Source organism: Anabrus simplex, chromosome 1 (assembly GCF_040414725.1).
Source record: "Anabrus simplex isolate iqAnaSimp1 chromosome 1, ASM4041472v1, whole genome shotgun sequence".
Classification (NCBI taxonomy): domain Eukaryota; kingdom Metazoa; phylum Arthropoda; class Insecta; order Orthoptera; family Tettigoniidae; genus Anabrus; species Anabrus simplex.
Genome location: NC_090265.1, coordinates 1,451,005,701 through 1,451,020,002, shown reverse-complemented (window position 1 = coordinate 1,451,020,002; position 14,302 = coordinate 1,451,005,701). Strand labels below are relative to the sequence as shown.

At 41.4% G+C, this 14,302-nt stretch overlaps 1 protein-coding gene across 1 annotated transcript in view; it reads right to left on the bottom strand.

Annotated features, from left to right (window-relative positions):
- The window catches only part of LOC136879403 (probable cytochrome P450 6a13), a 130,934-nt gene that overhangs the window by 77,080 nt on the left and 39,552 nt on the right, over positions 1 to 14,302 (bottom strand). The gene's annotated exons all lie outside the window — the stretch shown is intronic.

Genomic DNA, 14,302 nt, shown 5'->3' with positions numbered 1-14,302 from the left:
AAATTCTCCGAAAATGATCAATAAAATGCCCTTAAGTTCATGGAAAAATGCTACAAAAGGTAAAGAAAAACACTTTAAAATATTTGACCAAACTGAAATCTTGTGACTGTGTAACAAAGATTTTACAAGTAACATATCCCTGTTCTATTCACTGCACAGCTCTTGTTCTTACAGATATAATTAACTCCTAATTTACTTGAAAGTGTAAATAAAAAAGGACATAATAATTTGCCCCCAAAGAATCCGGGAACACTTGTTGTTTTTCGCACTCATTACAGCTTCCAGGTGTTTTTCTCGTTTTACGTGCTGTAGTACAACAAACTACCCTTCCGCACTCACTTTCGGACAGCACAATTTTCAAAATAAAATTCGCCCTTCTGCTGTAAGCACGTCTTTTCCAAATTCATTCACTAGCTGAATTAAAACGCAAACGTAGTTAAGGTATCACTTTTGACATTTTTCTTGCACCGAACTAAATGGGAGGATAATTCTGTTCTGAGGCGGAATGTTACGTAACTGTTCCTTTCAATCCCTTCTCGTTTCATTTGCTCTTGGACATGGTGTACGCGAGGGTGAATGACTGGCTATTGGGGCGGGTGCGAACGTTGGTGCATTTCTTGTGCTTGAAACACGTTAAGGCTAGTACACACCTAGCGACAAAGTCGCGGGACATTGTATGGGGACAGTTGCGAGACACAGTCCCTAGACTGTTGCGATACAATGTCCAGCGTCCACATCTATAGAGCCAGTTGCACCACAGGAAAATGCACGAAATGACGCAAGAAGTTGCTTTATGTACTTTTAATGTTGTGAAAATTTTTCTCCATCTCGTGAATGGACATAGTGAACTGTTCAGCCAGAGACTCCATTGCTTCCCTCCGTTTATCTCTGTTTTTATACTCGGTAGACATAACATCCCAAAGGCAAGGGAGGGTGTGTAAATCCTCAATGATTTTTAGAGTAGTTTCCATCGCAAAACAACAGAACACGAAACACAACACCAACAGGTGGCGGCTATCTGCACACTGGCATCGGCGTGTCCTGGGACTTTGTCTCGTGACACGTCCAGACTACATCGTGTTGCGCAACATTTGTATCATGTATCCCATTGCGAATGGGAGACCTGCGACATGCAACTTTTGTATCGCGACAGTCCCAAACACGGAAAAAATGTCGCAAGATATCCCTGGACTTGTCGCGATACACGTGTTCCGCAACTTTGTCGCTTGGTGTGTACTAGCCTTTAGGAAATACTTTCTCCTAATTGTTAAGTTCTGTATTGCGTTCCTGCACATATCATGGAAAACAAGACTTACAGGTATAAATACTTTCTTAGTTAGCAACAAATGCTGGTCACTTTCCTTGGTCATGAAAATATTTAGCAAATTTAACCAAATGCAAGAAAAATGTTGTCACTTGTGGACTTTTGTCAGTCTGACAATAAATAATGCCGGCATAAATTAAAGAAACATTTTAAAATGATCTAAAAGTTCTTCAAATTCTTGACCTGAGGCCCACTTTAAAGTTGAAATAATGACTGATCATTCGAAATCGACAAAATAATTGCAAAAGAACGCAAAATGAAAACATGTTATATCGTTTGTTATGTCGCGGAATGAATTTCAGTATTACCGAGAAACGTCCTAATGCAAAGCAAAAAAGGGTGACATTTCTACAATATCCGCCCATTACGTTATTAGCCTATACACATGTTTGGTACATAACATCAGGAAGAAGCGTGAGCTACCAATAGTAAATATTACACATCCCAGGGATACAGAACTCCCAACTCTATTCAATGACCTGATGGGCTTAGAACCCACATCAAGGTATCCCTTTTTTATTGCAATTTGCTTTACGTCGCACCGACACAGATAGGTCTCATGGCGATAGGAAAGGCCTAGGAATGGGAAGGAAGGAAAACCATCCTTAGGGCTGCCGACAGTGGTGTTCGAAGGCACAATCTCGTGGCTGCAAGCTCACAGCTGCGCGCCCCTAACCACACGGCCAACTCGTCCGGTAAGGTATCTCTTAAAACACTTAAATCTTATCACACTCGCTGCTCTTAATTCAAGGGAATCCGAAGGATCCAGAAAATTCAGAAGCAGAAATGGAATAACTAAACAGAAACGGGCGAATTAGAATGGGATGCTGAACTCACTCAAGCAGTTTCGTGACATGCCTACGATAAAACCTAATGGGGCAGAAGGGCCAGTGACACAGAGGATAAGCTATACTACATTTGTGATCAAGGGTGCAAAAGACAATTTAAGACTGAAAGACAAGAAGGAAAAATGGAATAACTTAGTCACAAACATTCAAAATGAACAAGGGAAACGAGGGTACATACTCGTACATCCTTAATAGATAGCACCCGCTCGGGAGGTTACACGTCGTAACAAGAAAGCCTAGAACATCTTACAAAATAAGGTTAAATGAAGGAAAGCCTACATTTAAATGAGGTAAACGTGGTTCAACCTTAATCGTTACATGTTAGAGAAAAGCGCTGGTATCTTCTCGTCACCACACGCGAATAGGTTCACATGATACGGTAAGTTCTTTAGCCACCTATCTCAGATGTTGTCACAGCTCGTCTGTAGCCTTGAGTGAGAAGAACCTCACCCTTGGTTGCACTGATTAAGATAGAAACTTAAGGTCCAAGTTTGCTCCTATTTACAGGGACGAGCTGGGCGATAATTGGTTGATTTAATTTAGAATCACAGTAGTGGCAACACAATAAATGCGCTAGCTTGTGCCAACCCCTTAGTCACAATACACCACTACACAGACTTCATATGAAGTCCCCAGGTGGCAATCAAAACAAAGTAGTGACATCTGTCAAGAATCATGAAAATTACGTGGTTTTCATTAAGTTCAGTCTGTCTCCGCGAGACTTCACCGCACTCAGATATTTAAGGTGCTGCTTACCACTGGTGAGAGATCTTACTAACAGTATTACTTTTATTACTGCTATTGGTTTTACTTCGCACCGACTCGGAGATATCTATGGCGATGATGGAATAGGACAGGGCTAGTACTGGGGTGGAGGAAGCAAACATGACCTTAATTATGATACAGCCACAGCATTAGCCTTGTGTGAAAAGTGGGGGACCACTGAAAAACATCTTCAGGGCTGTCGACAGACGGGTTCAAACCAATCATCTCCAGAATACAAGCTAACAGCTACACGAATCACATAAACATATGAAAAGTTGCACAGTGAAATTAGCGCACAAACAGAAATGTGTGAAATAAGGAAACACACGAGACATGTAACCACGATAAGTTAGGTTTCGCCAGGTTGCCGTATATCTACATAGTTAACAATTCACCGGGAAATTCCAATGTCCATCGTCCCCACCCTACAGCACAAACCAACCAATCATTTTCTGCTGTGAAAGTCATCCAGTGTAGCTTGTACAGTGTGTCAATATGGAAGTGCTAACAACAAATAAGGGTAAGCCTGCAGTACATTACAATGGCTAAACTTGCCAAATGTTTAGACGGAAAGAAGATGGGACAATCGTAAGAAAGATCGAAAAGATGACGAGGAATTTTGAAAACAAATTATGATGAAATTTTAGACGTGACCGACCTTTCGTGTCAAGCGCCGGATGCAGCCCGCTTAGAAATTGTGAAAAGTATGAATCAGGCTAAGAAGAGAGCTCGCGAAGAATACACATTCGTTTCAAGAATATACACAGAGAAATTGGGAAAAATACACACCTTGTAACAGGAATGCCCCTCCAATGAAAGACTGGGAGTATTCTGAACCAACATATAAGCAAATTTCTTGGAAACCATAAGGAACCGAAAAGTCAGGATGACGTTCTAGATCATGAGGTCCTTCAGGTAAATGGTACCAGTTTTCTCTTAACAGATGCTAGCTCAGGAGAGGGAATTACAATTCTCAGTAGGCCAAGGGGAGGAGAAAGCCTCAAGAGTCACCAACAAATTTTCATGGATGGAACTTTTACAAGTTGCAACATACAGTTTGTCCAAATGTATACCATTCATGCTGATTTTCGCAGCACTAAAGAAGAAACGAACGTCTATCCAGTAGTGTTTGCTCTGTTACCAAATAAGGCAAGAGAGACTTGCACCCTACTTATACTTCATATTACAACAGGCGCTACTTCCACATGAAAAAAATGCTTGTGGAGAAGAGAGCAAGACATTGAACTGACTAATGAAATAGCGCGAAAAGGACATTCGACTGCATATTCAGATGTGTTTTGTGCTAGCCTTCCTGAAACATGATGACGCTGTAGATGGCTGGGTTGAAGTCTAACTGAATGGTTTGCGATAACCCAAAACAGTCTCAGAATTTTAACTATTTCGCAGAAAGATGGCAGGAGGATGAAGACATTTCCTTGAACTGTGAACTTACTATAAGAGGCAAAGCGATTGAAGTCTGGCACGACAAAATCAGCCACCAATTAGGAAGATAAAACCTCAGATCAAAGAAGTATTACTTTGTACGAGGAATTAAGCTGAAAACGCATCCTACATGCACACAATATTAATATTAATGTTATTAGTGTTAAGTCCCACTAACTCCTTTTATGGTTTTCGGAGATCCCAAGTTGCCGGAATTTTGTCCCGCAGGAGTTCTTTAACGTGCCAGTAAATCTACCGACACGAGGCTGACGTCCTTTAGCACCTTCAAACACCACGCGACTGAACCAGGATCGAACCTGCCAGCGTTCTACCGTCCGAGGTACTCAGTCCGGCCTATATGTATCTTTTTCTTCTTTTCCTGCCGGTTTTTCCTACACCTGTGGGGTTGCGGGTGCGAACTGCGTCACACATGTATATTCACCCCTGTTTTACGGCCGGATGCCCTTCCTGAAGCCAACCCTCTATGGAGGGATGTAATCACTATTGCGTATTTTTGTGGTGGTTGGTAGTGTGGTATGTTGTCTGAATGTGATGAGAGTGTTGGGACGGACATATACACCCAGTCCCCGAGCAAGGAGAATTAATCAAACGCGATTAAAATCGCCGACCCGGCCGGGGATCGAACCCGGGACGCTCTGAACCGAAGGCTAGTAACGCTAACCATTCAGCCAACGAGTAGTCCTGCCTATATGTTTATGAGAACCGAACTAAACGTTACGGCAAAATAGGTACAGCATTAATACTTAAAAATTAAAGTTTAGGAAAAACTGTGAAAAATATGGGGAAACTGGACACATCAGATGTTATCTGGAGAAGATAGCTTACCTATAAAAGTCAGTTAGGTTAACTTTTGACGTAAATAGAAGCAAACTGTTGACAAAACTGCAAACAAGCTGATGATTGATAATACAAATAATGGCAAAGCTAAAAAAACAAGTTTCTGCATGTAAATACTGTACAGAATATTAACGAAGCTAAAATCAAGGTTATTTGAAACACACCTAGAAGATCATAACTGTATTTTCAAATAATTTAGTCAGTCGACAGCCTGTAAAATGTATGATGGGACTCAACTTTTTAATTTGGAACTATTTCAGTAATAATATAGTGTTCGGCAACTATATTAAACATAGCATTTTCAGGGTAGCGAGCGACGTATTATGATTGACAGATAGGTAGGAATAGAGATCCAGCGTGGTACACACAGGACTGGACTGGCCGTTCGCTATTCAATAAACTACCTCGGTTCACTTTCTTTACGTGAAACGTAGGATTTGAAATGTCACCCTTAATCTTCGTGTTTGCATGAGTATGTGTAATTATGCAGAATTAATAATTTCTATACCACGGAATATTGCATATAAAATGTCCTCGTTAGAAACTTGTGACATTTTCCATCCCATCGGGGGCACGAAATGGAAATGTGAAACTACCTATATTATATATTAATTAATTTACGATAAAGCGTGAAGCAGGGTGATATCTGACAAGTGATTGTCAGGTCTATTTAATGCAGTCAGCTCTGCCAATGTTCATCAAGGTTTGTTTTTATGATCAATGTGTCATTCTTGAATGTTTCAAAAAATCAGCACATAATCATCTGGATTATTTTGGTAATTGTGTAGTGCATGATGCACGTTCTGTATCCTTAGAGGTACAGGGATCCGTATGGATGCCCGAAGGAAAACTAAACAAGTGTTTGAAGTTAGACATGAGGGAAACAGAGAAATGCATGCCTACGCATGGAGTGTTATCGGATGGACAGTGAAATTATACAATACCGAGAAAATGATACAAAAGAAATAAGGCATTTGCTATGGGACTGCTGAGTACAGAAGATGGTTCGAAGGCCCGACACCGAGAAGTAGAAGGAAGCGGCAAAGAATACATCAGAGAAGTGGTATAACAAGAAATAAGTATATGGTGCGATTCCTTAATGGGTCCGCAGTTGATAATGATAAAAAATCTAGTCAAACACGCCTCTGCAACTTGTTTAGTGTGATCCTATTGATAATGACAGTTATATAACCGTACACCACTGTGACTTCCTAAGTATTGTGACAGCGTCCGCCATTGTTCGGCCTTGGGAGGAGCAAGTTAGACTGGCTCCAGCCGCGAGCGAGCTCACCGAATTATGGCCCCGCCCTCTCGCCACTCCAATAACCAGTCAGGATCGAGCCAATCACGCAAGGCTAGTCCTCTCTGCCACACTCCGTGATCTCATAGCTGGCCTCTCTGACGGTGCGAGAGAAAAGACTAGAAAGTGAACCCAGAGCTTTCTGTGTCCAGATGACTCCAGGGGTTTCTGCTCTCGCGAGGTATCTGGAAGGGCCGGCCTCCCTATATAAAGGCGGGTGCAGACACTTTGGTTATCCCTGTATCGTACCTCCGTTGCGTATCATCCGCTGATACGATACGAGGTAACGTGAGAATTTTCCTCCACCGTATCATCCATTCGCATCCGCATCCGAGAACCCGTATCAAATCCATGCAACGGGAATGGAAGAGCTGAATCTGTTTCGCGCCAGCTTTCAGTTAGAAGTGACTACATGTAACCTGAAGGCATCGGCCGCATAGCATCTAGCTTTACTACGGTAAAGGGGAAAGAAATAAGAAATCACGACATTAGTGGATATCACAGTAAGAAGTATAAAAACGTGTCCCATCTTTTGGCGATCATTTTCAATCAGTCCGAGGAATGTACACAAATTCCACAGGGATGCAACCCATGCGTCCTGGTTGTTTCTTCTTCATTTTATTAAAATGTTCTTTTTTTCTCCTGTTCGATATCACGCCCATCTTCTTGTACTCATCCATTAGCTTTATCACCGACTTTTTACTCCAGTTCATTATGAATATACTGTAAGTACTGAAATGAAAATACGAATAACACTCTCTGTTGATGGCTGTGCACTGTCCTTTATGTGGAACTGAATAGCAATGGCGCGTATGCAACGCGTGCTTGTCCAGACTAGCACGTTTGTACTGCGTGTCGTCATTTTGATGCGACGGCAAAAGAACCTCAAGTGAGCGAACAGGTCGTTGCCTATCATTGTATCAATATTTTGCAACGGAGTGATGACACGGGATACCATTCACACTGATACGCAACAGATACACATTACAGGGATAAGCAACAAGACTGCCTTCGCCTTAAGGAAAGGTGGACGAGCTTCAGTGGTTCAGTCTGGGTTCAGTTCTGCAAATAATAATAATAATAATAATAATAATAATAATAATAATAATAATAATAATAATAATAATAATAATAAAAGACAAAGTCACCTCCGTGCAGGCCCTGAAGGCCCTTGGAGGAGTGGAAGGTAAAAGCTTCCACCATTGTTAACCACGGCACGTGATGGAGTAGTGGGGTTAGCTCAAAGCCCGGCCGCCTTTGCCCCCAGGAATTAACCTGGTACACATTTTTGGTGTAGGCTGAGTGAACCTCAGGGCCATATGCACTTCCGGAAGTGGAAATCTCGTTTCTTAAATTTTACGACTTCCTGACGGGGATTCGAACCCACGTCCTTCCGGGTAAACCGAGCACTCTTTTACCGCCTCGGGCAGGCAGCCCCTAATAATAATAATAATAATAATAATAATAATAATAATAATAATAATAATAATAATGGTATTGTTTCTTACGTCCCACTAACTACTTTTTGTCGGTTTCCGGAGACACAGAGGTACCGGAATTTTGTACCGCAGAAGTTCTTTTACGTGTCAGTAAATCTACCGAAACGAGGGTGACGTATTTCAGCATCTTCAAATGAGGAGCGTTTTTTCAAAACTCAACATTTGCAGCAAACATCATTTTTCAGTAAATGTGTTTTTTTTATTTCCACTTAGAAGCATATGCATGAAACATTTCAAATTTTCGTCGATGTTAGTTCTAATAGAGACAAGCACGATGTCTGAATAGAACTTGTTGAAACTTAAGGTGGATGAGGTAAGATTAGAAGATAATTTTCTCAAGTTTTTTCAAAAGTCGATATATGCAAATATTCTGGTAAAATGGAACTTCACATTAATACCCTAACTGAATGATATACTTTTGTTTATGGAATTATTTACTTATTTTTATTTTTGTTATTTTGTGAATAATATTTTTTTAAATTTATTTATTTTTGAGCTCCATTGTCATACATGTTTTAATATAGGCTACTTGGTATTGTAAGATTACATAATATCATTAGATTCTAATATACTGAGCATCAAGCAGTGTAACATAAAACAAAATAAGGTATTAATCTATAATATCAATCCTATTGTAAAGAATGAACACATTAATATCACGCAGGTTAAATTCAAGTCTTACAAAATAAAGTCTGCTCCAAGAACTCATCAAAACACTTAGCCATCAGAAGGCTGTTACTTGTCTTCTAACACGACCCTGTAGAAATCCACAGCATCATCCGGTATTTCAAAAAACTTCAACAGAGCTTGAACATCCTTCTTCTTTTCTTTCCTCACCATATTTTTCTTTGGTAAAACAGAGGATTTTAGCAATACTTCATGGATGGATTTCATTTTCAGAACTTCAACTTCCACTGGGTATGCGAAGTAGGTATCCTGCACTGATACGAAGACTCTTTTATGTCTCTTATTATATGTGATAACCCGTTGACTATTCATTTTAAATGGCAACCTAGCTCGTAGTACCTTCTGTGAACTCTCTTTTAGATCTTTGATTTCCCAGTCCCTGCTCAGAATTTTAAGGGTGCCATGCTTCTCTAAGATATCATAGTATTGTTTGGGAGACAGTATGTTTTCCTGTCTTCTGTAAGATTTCTCAATTCTACCGAACGCTCTGTCTGGAGCCATGTAGCTGTGTCCCCGAATAGGGAAGAAATGTAGAATATTACTGAATAATGTGCTTTTTTCCAAGAAAGCAGTAAGTGTGGCCAGGATGACACTGTTTTTGTTTTGGCTGCTACAAGACTCTGAGAATAAATGTATCGTGGTAGGGCTATCTTTGTGCAGTTTCTTTTCCAGGTTAAAAAGAAAGTCCAATAAAGCCGGAGCAACTTGGTTGCAACCTCTTGAAGATTCTGTTTCTAGCCAAGTATAGAAAAATATGTCTTCCTTTCTCTGCTCCTTTGAGTGAATCATGATGCAGAGATTGTATAACCACACTTGTCTAGCATAGAAAACCTCACTCACTGATAACTTTGGAATTGGTTGATTCTGTTGCATGTCAAAACATATCTTGATGACACCTGGGTTTTCTTCTTTCATTATTTGATAAAACCGCTTTGCACGAAGTTTATGCAATCTATAACTTGTCCTCAGTTCATTCTTCTTCTCTAGGCATGTTTCTGTCTTTATTTTCATTAGACTAATTTTACAAGTGGAGCAGGTATCAGTGTGAGGAGTTTTGAATGACAGATTGAAGCACTTATAGAATATATACTTGTATTTTGACAGCGAGCACAGTTTCAATCCAGACCTTTTCCTTTCTTCACAGAATGTCTTCCACATCTTATTGACTGAGAGATATGACGGTAAATATCCTCTCTTAGACTTTCCTCTGCCATGATGGCTCTCTCTGCATTTATACCTTTTGATGTGATTCTTAATGGCAACCGTAATGTCCTTGTGTTCCTTGCCTGTTCTGTCACCACCTCGATTTTCCTTAGGTAACTTCCCAGTGTGATGAAACCTACTAGCCAGGTAAGATAATCTGTCCTTTGACATCCCAGAAATTCCTTGAAAAGTTGCAGCACAGACAGGAAGCATTTCACCAGTTTTCTTCTTAATGCTGTACTTCACAAAAACAGTTTTCTTCTTCCTAGCACTTTCAATGTTCACTACCCTGCGCTGAGGTGTGGAAATGTGCATATACTTCAAAAGAAACTTGTCTTGATCGATCTTGTTTAAAGAAGTCACATGATGATGGAATTCTGTGATATCTTCATAGCAGAGTTCAGCAGCTTTGCATTGTTTCATCGTTTTAGCTTCTGTACTTGTGGGCAAGTCTTTGAGTCCATGCATGCATTTAATATTAGGTTCGTTTTTAGTTCTAGTCAGCTTTCCAGCTACTCTCTTCTTGTATCTAGACTTTCTTCCACCGACACATTCCTGAACCGGCACGCCAGCTTCAGAATCTTCAGATTCATTATTCATGCTGTTGTAGAGTGAAATAGTTCCTCACGCAGTAACTTGCTTAAAACTTCTCAAGAAGTGAGTTTTATTCTGTCGACGACAATGAGAGCTAATCGCGGGAACATGTGGCATGCAGTTCCAAGAATACATCTTTTCAATAATGGAGTCCGGCATTCCATTGTACCACAGAATAACACTTCAGATTATCCATGAGAATGCCACATGATTAATAGTTAACTGCACTTATCGAGTTTTGCTTTAACTTTCCGAGAGCATATATCGACTTTCGCAAAAACCTAGTGATTTCAACCACTTCTATACACGGCAAATATCGACTTATGCAAAGGATGATTGCACAGGATGGTGAGCAAGGTCAAACTGATAACATTAGCATGCATAACTCAATTTCGAAAAATTTTGCATTTATCGAGTTTTGAAAAAACGCTCCTCAAATACCACCGTACTGAGCCAGGATCAAACCTGCCAAGTTGGGGTCAAAAGGCTAGCGCCTCAACCACCTGAGCCACTCAGCCCGGCAGTATTTGGCAAGGGATCTGGACGGTTTAGTTCTTGGGGGTGACGGTGCTGAGGAGTGAGTGCTTTTGTGTGTGAATTGACGGTGAATGCGAACAGTGCAGCTGAGCGACGAGTGACGGTGAACGAAGATTGACGTGAGTGTGCGAACTTTTTATTGCATACAGTCTTGTGATACTGTGTTGCGCGCGTGTAATCTCTGAAGTGTGCGGGCGCTATAGTTGTACAGTGAGTTGGATCGTGAATTGCTCTACGGTCCAAGTGACAGTTGCAGAATAGTGTTTGGCTTGTAAGTGTAAGAGTGAGTAACGAGTCTGACTGAACAGTGGGAGCAGAGAGAACGCTAACTGGAGTAATTGTATGCCTGTGTACTATTGTAAGTAAATCATACTCAATAAATCTTAGAGTAAATGATACCAGTTGTGTGCTTATTTACCACCCCACCTACACTTTATAGTATTCTTTTTGCGTGAACTCATATTTGTCCCGAGTGGATAGTGAGCCTGCTTCTTGCCCAGAGGCTTCGGGTGCGATTCCCGGCCAGGTCAGGGATTTTTTATCTCAATCAGAGTCTTCGGGTTTACACAACCTACGTGAGATCATTGAGAAGCTCTCTGACGAGAAGACAGCAGCCCCGGTCTAGAAAACTAAGAATAACGGCTGAGATAATTCATCAGGATGGCCACACGTCACTTCATAATTTAAAGGTCTTCGGGGTGATCAGAGATCGCTTTGTATGCCATGGTTCATTACGTTGCTAGCGCTATGTTTTTTTGTTCATATTTGCCCCGAAGTAGACAGATAGCGTGCCTGACTCTGACCCAATTGTACTAGATTCGATTCCCGGTCAGTCCACATACGTTAATTCTGTACTCAGCACTGGATCGGGATTCACTTAGCCCCGTGACAACTGAGACGCCGGACTGAGTGGATCAGACGGTTGAGGCGCTGGCCTTCTGATCTCAACTTGGCAGGTTCGTTCATCGGGGTGCATGACTCTGACTTCTTGGATATTTTGTTTATTATGTACATATCCGATTATTGCGAGGAATACATCTATATGACTTCTTGAATATCCTGTTTAGTATACCCATACGTAATCATTACAGGGAACGCAATCATGCATATTATTTTAAACTTGGCAGGTTCAATCCTAGCTCAGTCCGGTGGTACTTGAAGGTGCTCAAATACGTCAGCGTCGTGTCGGTAGAAATACGTCAGCCTCGTGTCGGTAGATTTGCTGGCACGTAAAAGAACTTCTGCGGGAATAAATTCCGGCACCTTGGCGTCTCCGAAAATCGTAATAGTAGTTAGTGGGACGTAAAGCCATTAACATCAACTGAGACGCTGTTGACACGAGAGACTGTGGACCCTGTCACAGAAGTAAACAATAGGTTGAGCATGTCGTTACGCTGACAACGTATACTTCAATATTAGTAGGCATTCTGGCTGGTCAACGATCGTCCTGGTAAGCCAAAGTCCAAAATGGGCTGGTGATTCCGTATGTAGCCGTGTACGACTCTGACTTCTTGAATATTTTGTTTTTTATGTACATATCCGATTATTCCGAGGAATACATCCATATACGACTGTAACTTTTTGAATATCCTGTTTAGTATATCCATACTTAATAATTACAGGGAATGCATTCATACATGTTATTTTAAAATTCATTCTCCCTTATATTAAATGTCTTTGTTGAATAGAATATTGTAGTTGGAGAGTATCATTAAAATAGAGCTGGGTAATTCAAGCTTGATATCCTTGTGCTTTTATTATTTTCCCTACAGTATTCGCAATCATGTTGCTTTCAGCATGTTTATTTTTGTTGGTCTATAGAAATATTCTTTTAGTTATCCACACAGATATCGAGCACGCGCGGCTGAATAATGAAACAGCCTTATACTTTCTGCCAACGGCCGTAGCCGTGTTGAAACACCGGATCCCGTGAGATCTCCGAGTTTAAGCAACATTGGGCGTGGATGGGTTGCCACGCGCTGTTGGTGGGAGGTAAGGGAATGGAGGAGCGGAAAGAACTGGCCACCTTACCGTACGTAAACTCCGGCTCAGACACAACTCTGCGGAGGTTCGGACCTGCCTTCGGGCAGAATACACCCTTACCTTACCTTACCTTACCTTACCTTACCTTACCTTATTCTTCCTGATTTGGAGCTTTTATTTTGTGGAAGGAAATTTTCCTTGATGTACTTGCAATATGTCTAGACTCATTGGCTGAATGGTCAGCGAACTGGTTCTCGATTCAGAGGACCCCGGCTTTGTACAGGTGTTTTATATACTTCATCTTCTGGCAATTTTTCCCATCCCCTGGGTCGCAGAAGCGAACTGTGTCACATGTTTTGGATTTGGCCCTGGCATTTCCTGACGCCAACCCTATGTGGCGGATTATTTTCATTATTGCGTGTTTCTGCGGTGGTTGGTAGTGGGCTGTGTTGTGTACATGAATAGGTATTTGTTGATACAAAGCAAAATATCCAGGCCCCGGCCTAGATAAATAACCGGGCCCGTCTAAAATATTTCATCCTGCTAGGAACACGAGATCTTCTGAACAGAAATGCGATACGCTGACCATTCACTCACTACTGAACTTCGATTCCCGGCTGGACCGGAGGGTTTACCGTGTAAGGTGAATTACTACGGCTCAGGGATTGGGTGTTTGTGTTTGTCCCAATATGTTCTTATTCACACAACATGTCACACTAGAAACCATTCATATCTGTACTCGTATCTGTTACAGGAGGTGCCCGGGCAGGTGAAATATTGTCTCTTGTAACATCGTCCCGGTTCAAAGCTGCAGATCAGACACTAAAAGCTATTCTTAACGAGTTGTAAAGCGTGTTTATGATATTTGGTACTTACTAGGACAGCGGTGTTGGGTGTAAGTTACACTCTGTATCAAGGTATACAAGCATGCACAGAAATGGTGTCCCGATATAAACAAAACATGGCGTACCCCCTCCTCCTCGCTTAACGCACTGCTGCAAGTAGACAGCCCGCTACAAGAGTGTTGTGATTGAAATGGGCACAGTGGTGGATGTATAGCAATACACACACTGCGCCTTCAGCACAACCCGTTCACCTCCTTCCAAGGGCGCCCACACCCGGGGGCAAGGTGGGGCCACGGCCCCCCTCTAGTTCTCAGGGAAAGGCAAAAATCTAGTGTAGTCACGTGTTTTCCTTTCAGGAAAATGACCAAAAGTCAGTATTACTTAAAAGCTGTAGTACTGACCCCCCCCCCAACAGG